The 6,202-nt window shown below is 55.5% G+C and overlaps 1 long non-coding RNA gene across 1 annotated transcript; it reads left to right on the plus strand.

Moving 5' to 3' along the window:
- Positions 1–314: 314 nt before the first annotated feature.
- LOC145511256 (uncharacterized) lies at positions 315–5,392 on the plus strand. Its single transcript, XR_014057704.1, has 2 exons — positions 315–564; positions 811–5,392. It is a non-coding gene; the product is annotated as an uncharacterized LOC145511256 (long non-coding RNA).
- The last annotated feature ends 810 nt before the right edge of the window (positions 5,393–6,202 follow it).

Here is a 6,202-nt window from a genome sequence, read left to right on the forward strand (position 1 = left end):
CTCGGCCTGACTCCCCAGCCCCACCGGCCTGTGCGGCAGAAGCTCCCAGCGTGCCTTGCAGCCACCCTGCCCAGCGCGCCATTCGCTTCCATGCGTCTCTGCCGGTTCAGAGGCATCGCCCCTCCTTCCGCAGCTCCGTTAACACAGGTGCAGGCGCCCAGATCGCCTCCCTCCCACACTCCACGCCTCCTTCTTTCTCTCTGCACACAGACATCCCACCACCTGATTCAAGGCTCAGGATGAGTGTTCCAGAAGCTGGCGGGATGCAGAGTTGTCTCCTGCACACACAGACGCCATAGCAACCGCAACTCCGTGACAACAGCAGAGGAAGCCAGGCTGGAATTTGCCAGCCCGGAGAGCAGACCATCTGGGAGGCCAAACCCTCTACATGCTGCCCCATCTCGGGGCTCACATCCAGGGAACTTCTGCACAAAGCAGAGGTTACATTTCAGCGGCATAAGAATAAACAGTGGGTGCCTGTGAAATCCCTTTAAAGTGTGCATTTACTGTCCCAGAGTGACAGAAGAGGAAGCAACAGGAACGAGATTTGCACTGATGGGCAAGGTAGGTTTTAGTGACGGGATTTTGTGTCATCCACAAGGGAAGGGATTCTCCATACAAAAAAAATCGGTCCAGTTAGTTTATCTCCAAGATTCCATTTTCAAGCCCATCAATCCCCTACTTGCATCTACTTTCCATGGAGGCAAAAAAAATCTGTGTATATTTGAATCAAAGGCCCCAATATATTCAAACTTCTGGGGCTCTATAGGCCTGCCCTTCATTCTAACAATAATAATCATTTTCCTACAGAATATATAACATGTTCTGGGAACTCCAAGAAGCCCTTCACGTGTATTATCTCACTCTTTGCAATGGACTTATGAGGAGGAACCACAATTATTTTCTTTCTAAAGATGAGAAAGCGTGCGAAGAGATGTTAAATCCACAGCCTCATCCAGCTGGAAGGAAGGGGAAGAAGGAGCTGAGGCAAGCCCACCCTGCTCTAGAGCATGAGCCCTTGACCATCACTAAGGGGTCAAAGCAACCTGACTAATGTACTGGTACAAACGCATCTCTGAAGTTCTCTTGTGTGTTGGGAGGACTTCTTGAACCACGTGCTGCTGGGGGCCCTGCTGTGGATGGAGGGTCCAACTGTCTGGGAATGTTGAAGCCCAGCCTGGCAGACTCCAAGGCTATAGCACACACGGTAAGGGGATGGAGAGAGAATGCTAGGGTGGGTCATCTGGACGGCACTGTGGACATGATGCCTGGCAGCAGTGATTTGCTCTGCATCAGGTCGCCTGACCCTTCACACGTGACTCTCCTGGAGCCCAGAGGGCAGCCCAGGCCCTGCTTGGCGGTCTCCCCCTTCACCCTTCTCCAAGCCTGAGTCCTGCTTGACCTGCCAGAGTGAGATGAGACAGAGCTGGGGGGAAGGTGCAGCCTCCCAGGGCTCAGTCAGCTCCCTGTGCAAAATGGGTGAGAGAATGTGGGAAAAGAGAACCCAGCTTCTGTGTGCATGACCTGTGACCCCATCTTCTGGGAAACGTGGCCCCCAAGCAGACGTGACCCAAACCTGAGAAGCACCCCACAGGCCCCTTCCATAGCACCTGGAGACTGATCGGATAGCAAGGTCTGGAGCAGAGGGTTGAGAATGACCCTGAAGTTGGAGCCCAAGGGCCTGCACAAGTTCACATCCCTCCCCTTGGCTGCCCCACCTGACCCAGAGACAGACCAGGGGCTAGGGTGGGGAAGGGTCTTGGGAGTGAAACTGGAAGAGGGTCTGGTGAGGACCACCTCTGGGCACCAAGAGTGGATGGGGCAGCCAGCCAGAGCCTCCTGGAACCCAGGACCCAGCAGTGGGGAGCCCATAGCCAAGTCCAAGCCCAGGGATTGAAAGGTTCTCACTCAGCACTCAGAACTTGTTGGAAGCAGGACACCCAGGAAGGACTGTTTTCTCTTTGTGTGTGTTCAGTCGCTTCAGTCGTGTTCAACTGTTTGCAACCCTATGAAACTGTAGCCCACCTGGCTCCTCTGTGCATGGGAGCCTGCTCTGAAAACCCTAGCCTTGGAGATGACACTGGGACCAGTCATAGTGAGCCCCGGGGGCAAGGCAGCAAGTTCCCCTCTGTTGGGAGAAGCTAGTTGTGGGTTTAGGTGCAAAGAGACGCAAAGAGACACGCCCTGCAGGGCTGCAAGGCCCGGGTCATCTCCCCACTTCCTCCTGGTTCTGACCACGACCACAGACAGCACTTTCACCAAGATTGCTTCCCCTCGAGGTAGGCAGGTCTGCAGAGGCGGGGAAGCTGGGGCAGTTCAGCTCAGGGCTCACTGGGCTGCAGCTGCACCAGCCTGGGTCAGCTTCTGTCCCGTGCAGGGTGCAAGGAAGGGAGCTGAAAGCGGGGTCAGGGACACCTGCGTTCTGTCACTTGTTCACAGCCTGGTGACACAGGAATGGGCCTGGGAGTCCAGGAGTATCCATTTCCAAAGCTGCTGTAACAAACCCTGAGAACTGTGTCCTGCCGCTGACCTGGAGGCCAGAATCTGAGACCAAGTGTGGGCAGCACGCTCGGGCTCGGGACTCGGGCTCCAGGGTGGGCTCCTGGGCTGCATCACCCCAGCCTCCGCCCAGTCTTCAAAGGTCTTCCTCCCTCTGGGTCTGCATCTGCTCTCTTCCCTCAGCGACACCTGTCGCTGGATCAAAGTTTCACCCTAAATCCAGGACTGTCACAAGATCCTTAACTGAGACCTGAACAGGCTTTTTCCATGTTCACGGGGACTGGGGGGTGGGTAGGACTTGAACATATCTGTGGGGAGACACAGTTCAGCCCACTGCACGTGGGGACAATGATCTGACGCCTGGAAAATCCCACGGACAGAGGAGCCTGGCAGGCTGCAGACACGACTTAGCGACTAAACCACCACCACCACCATGGGTGGGGAGGGTGCAGGGCGGGAAAAGAAGCAAGAGGGCTGCTCTGCACCTGCAGGAGGGAGGGGTTCAGTGTCCCCTTCCCCCAAGAGCACCCCCCCCCTCGCCGACCCCAGGGTCCGCCAAGCACAGATCTGCCTGCCCTGCCTCTCCTCTGCCTGTCTCTGCACAGCAAAAAGGCACGCTCCTGGGGGATGGGGGGTGAGGGTGCATCTCCAGGCAGCTCTGTGCAGGGGGGTGGGGGTGTGCAGCTGTGCAGGAGCTCCAGCCCCACCCTCTCCCTGCTCCACACTGTCCCCTTCCTTTGTAAATTTCCCAGCTGTCTCCCTCCTCTCTTCCTTGCCTCCTACCCTCTCTCAGCTCCCCTTCCTGGCTTCTCCCCTTTTTCTTGCTCCAGGCAGAAGGTGAAGGCTGTCTGCTGGGTGCCCTCTTGGGAGGACCCCAGTGGCAGTGGAGGGTGGAGGGAAGATCACCCTATCCTGAGCCTCCAGCCACAGCCACCCACAGTCACTGGGAAGCTGTGGGCCAGGCCGGCCTCCCCTCTGCCAGCACCCCTTAACCTCACCGAGGCGCTTCCTCCCTCCATCGTCGCATGTCTCCTGATCCCCCAGCACCCCAGCAGCTCCTTGCTAGCTCAGTGACCTCCTCCTCCTGCCCCAGCCCTCACTCCAGACCTCAGCCCCTCTGAATGCTCCAACTCCTCCCTTGCACCTGTTACCCAGGCAACCTCTCCCCTCCGAGGGTTCCATGGAGGCCAGAGACTCCACTCTTGGGTGTGACCCCACCCCGCTTCTGCCCCTCCAGGCAGCAGGACTCCTGGCTCCTTCCCTGGTGGCTACCTGGAACACAGGGACCCATCTGACCCATCTGAGTCAGAACTTCCGCTTTCCAACAACAGAGTTGGTCCCTCCCTGCCTCCTGACTCAGGCTCTCAATTGATTCAGAACGTGGAAGGGAGGGGAGGTGGGGGAATAATCAACTCCGTCAGCCACCCCATGTTGGGATTCACAGCTGTTTCTTTTTCTGTCTCTGTTTATTGTCTGTTTTCTCCCTGGAGAAGGAAGAGGTGCAAGAGGGCAGGCCTGGGTCTGGGCGATTTGGGGTGGCAGCGCCTAGATGCACAGTGATCGCGGGATGACACCTGTCCCCTTCATAGGGAGGGAGGGTGCAGCCAGGGCTACAGGGCCACACAGCCCTCAACTGTGGGCTGCGCATGTCCCCCGACCCTCCTGTCCTGACTCTGACCTTCAGGCTCAAAAGAGTCAACGCTTCACAGAACGAGAGTGTCCTCAGTGCCCTGGGGAGGGGGCCGACCGCTGTGGCCTTTGGTGCTCAGGGCCAAGGGTAGTGGGCATCCAGGATTCCCCACCCTCCTGCCTGTCCTTCCCGGCCCCTCTCCAGCTTGCTCCAACGGAAGCCGGCGCTCCCCTCCCTCCTACGGAGGAAGCCTGCTTTGTCCGAGGAGGTGCAAATCCGGCTGGCTGCAGGGAGGCCTCTTGGGGGCTATTGTTTGGCACTTCCTTCTTGGCAGGGGGCCTGGGTTACAGAGCTGCCCAGGGTCTGGACTCTCCCAGAGCCGCCCAGGCGGGGAGTGCACTACGGAACTGGCCAGTCGGTTAGTCAGTCAACACACACGGGCTGGGGAGCCTGAGGTAACTGTGCCTCAGTTCCTGCCCCCGTGGAGGTAAGGATGTGATGGAAGACCCCAGGGCTAGATCACTTGGAACCATCCAGAACTACTCAGGGGCCTCTTCCCATGACCATGCCCATAGACCCTCCAGACCCACAGAGACCACCATAGCTGTTGTTGTTTAATTGTGGTAAAATACAAATGACATAGAATTCGCCATTTTAACCATTTTAAGTGCACAGTTCCACGGTACTGAGGGCACTCACCTCGTTGTGCAGTGGTCACCAGCCTCCACCTCCAGACTCTTCTATCTTCCCAAACTGAAGCTCTGTCTCCATTAAACACTGGCTCCCCACACCTCTCAACGCCCAGCACCCCCATCCTCTTTCCCGACTCCACGAATTTGTCTACTCTAGGGACCTCACGTAAGTTGGATCACAAATATCAGTCCTCGGATGACTGACTTATCTCACTGAGCATAATGACCTCAAGGTTCGTCCATTGTTGTAGCAGGGGTCAGAATTTCCCTCCTTTTAAAGGCTGAATAATATTCCTTTGTATGGACCACCTCTGTTGAGCCATGGGCACTTGTGTTGTTTCTACCTTTCGGTTATTGTGGATAATGCTGCTGTGAACACAGGGGTGCATGTAGCTTTGAGACTCTGCTTTCATGTCTTTTGAGTATGAACCCAGAAGTGGGATTGCTGGATTGGACTGGGAGACAATGTCAAAGATAGAGAAAGACAGACAGATAGATGATGGCTTTTCTGCTGGTCTGGGAGGTGCTGGTGAGAGAATAATTTGAATATTAAAAATAGCTTTGTTTTTACCTTAAGCTGGTAGATTTGGCGGAACCTATTTAAATAAATACCTCTTGGGCTTCCCTGGTGGCACAGACGGTAAAGAATCCACCTGCAATGCAGGAGACCTGGGTTCCATCCCTGGGTTGGGAAGAATTCCCTGGAGAAGGGAACGGCAACTCACTCCAGTATTCTTGCCTGGAAAATTTCAGGGACAGGAGAGCTTGGCAGGCCACAGTCTTGGCAGGTCACAAAGAGTTGGACATGACTGAGCGACTAATACTTTACCTCTTTACCTTCAAATACCTCACAGGCTGGTGCAGGAATTAAGTCAAATGTTGACAGCAACACCACAGTGCCTGGCCCGAGAGGGCACCCAATACACCTTTTTTCTTTAATGCTTATTTATTTGTACTGATGTTGAAGCTGAAACTCCAATACTTTGGCCACCTCATGCGAAGAGTTGACTCATTGGAAAAGACCCTGATGCTGGGGAGGATTGGGGGCAGGAGGAGAAGAGGACGACAGAGGATGAGATGGTTGGATGGCATCACTGACATGATGGACATGGGTTTGGGTAAACTCCGGGAGTTGGTGATAGACAGGGAGGGCTTGCGTGCTGCGATTCATGGGGTCACAAAGAGTCGGACACGACTGAGCGACTGAATTGAACTGATTTGGTTGTGTTGGGTCTTAGGATCCAGTTCCCTGACCAGGGATCGAACTTGAGCCCCCTGCATTGGGAGCACGGAGTCCTAGCCGCTGGATCACCAGGGAAGTCCCCACATTTGTTTCTTTTCCATTTCTTCCTCAGGCTTCCACCACCTTGAGCATCCAGTC

Source organism: Giraffa tippelskirchi, chromosome 6 (genome assembly GCF_054371585.1).
Source record: "Giraffa tippelskirchi isolate mGirTip1 chromosome 6, T2T-mGirTip1v1.2.pri, whole genome shotgun sequence".
Classification (NCBI taxonomy): Eukaryota; Metazoa; Chordata; class Mammalia; order Artiodactyla; family Giraffidae; genus Giraffa; species Giraffa tippelskirchi.